Source organism: Hipposideros armiger, unplaced genomic scaffold (assembly GCF_001890085.2).
Source record: "Hipposideros armiger isolate ML-2016 unplaced genomic scaffold, ASM189008v1 scaffold_40, whole genome shotgun sequence".
In the NCBI taxonomy this organism is placed as follows: Eukaryota; Metazoa; Chordata; class Mammalia; order Chiroptera; family Hipposideridae; genus Hipposideros; species Hipposideros armiger.
In genome coordinates this window covers 1851906-1853362 of record NW_017731390.1, presented here as the reverse complement: position 1 = coordinate 1853362, position 1457 = coordinate 1851906, and the positions used below count along the sequence as shown (strand labels likewise).

General features: G+C 52.4%; 1 protein-coding gene across 1 annotated transcript in view; it reads right to left on the bottom strand.

Moving 5' to 3' along the window:
* PHB1 (prohibitin 1) overlaps positions 1–1457 on the bottom strand; it is a 23088-nt gene that overhangs the window by 6471 nt on the left and 15160 nt on the right. The gene's annotated exons all lie outside the window — the stretch shown is intronic.

Below are 1457 nucleotides of genomic sequence, written 5' to 3'. Positions count from 1 at the left end.
CCATGGAGAACAGCAGCTGTTATAAATCTGTGTGCCAGGCCCCAGTGTGGTCTTGCTTCCCAGATCACCATAGCCTTGGACACAATCAAGGACCCAGTCACTCACGGTAGCCCATGGCAGCCCACTGCAGCAGGGGCTGCAGCCTACGCCATCGCCAGCAACTCACAACAGCCCATCTCCAGGTCGAGCTGTTGTTCACCATCTTAGCTGTAGAGGGAGCAGCGTCACTGGCCCTCATGTGGGATCTGAACCAGGGTCCTGCTGCTCAGATCTGGCGCCCCAAGCCAACTCTTAACCAAGGCGCCGCTCAGCCAGCCTTCCTTAGTTTTTTGAGAAGGAAAAAAAACAATGTTTGAAGTATTTAAGTCATTTACCCGAGGTCTCCCAAGCAAGTAAGTGGCAGGGGGCAGAGTCAGAAGCCAAATTCAAAATTTCTCATTCTAGAACCCGTGTCCTTCCCACTAAGTTGAGTTGCTTTCTGGAGTGAGAAATCCGGGTGGTCCAGCCCAGCCTGGAACTTCACAGTGTCAGCAAGGATTGCTGGAGTTCATTGGTGTGAAGGACCTTCCAAAAGAGAAAAAAGACATTGTCTCTGCTCCCACCTGTCATAGTCTAGCTGGGGACAGAAGTGTGCTCATGAAAGGAAGGAAAACTACACATGCACCTGCCCAGCTGTGGGTGCAAAGGAGGGATTTAGAGAACGAGGAGCCCCAGGTACAGAGCGTCCTAAAGCCGAGAGATGCGATGGAAACAGCACGAGTCAGAGAGTCTGGAGACCGGCTTTCCACTCTTGGCTTTGCCACCCGCATCCTGTGGGACGCTGGGCAAGTCTCCCTTCTCACCCGAACGAAGGGGTTATTCCTGAGGGTCTGAAAGCCTCCTGCTCAGCTCTGTGCTGTTGTGATTTCAGCGGGGGTGGAGTTAAGAAAGGAGCCCTGAAGGAAGTGAGTGTGGGACAGCCTCTTGAGGAAAGGAGGGTTGTGGACAGACACAGAAGGGGGAAATGGCATTTCAGGCTGAGAGGTTGGCACAGGCAAGTAAGGAAAAACAGTAGTTGCTAGCCAGACATGGCAAGCTCATATGTTCTTAAATGCTTGGTAGAGATTAGATTTGGCACAATCCGCAATGAAGAGCATCAGTAGGTTCTTTTTGGACTCTCTGGTCATCTCCGGGACAGACAAGGTACTCTTCTGCCCAGAGGCCCCATTTTTGGCAGTCATCACTATACTCGGCTCCCTTCCTTGGCTGTGCCCCCCCTCCCTGCCCCTCCCCCACATTCCCCTGGCTTTGGAAGGGCAGTCCAGTAGCAAACGCTTTCTGGGGGGCAGAGGAGTGGCAAAACAAGTGGTTTTACCCCAAGCCTGGAGATCCTCAGACTTTAGGGGACCATAGGGATCTTCCTTCCTAATTCCTACCTGTTTGCTACCTCCATTCCCATCTTGTGCCAAGTTCAAAAA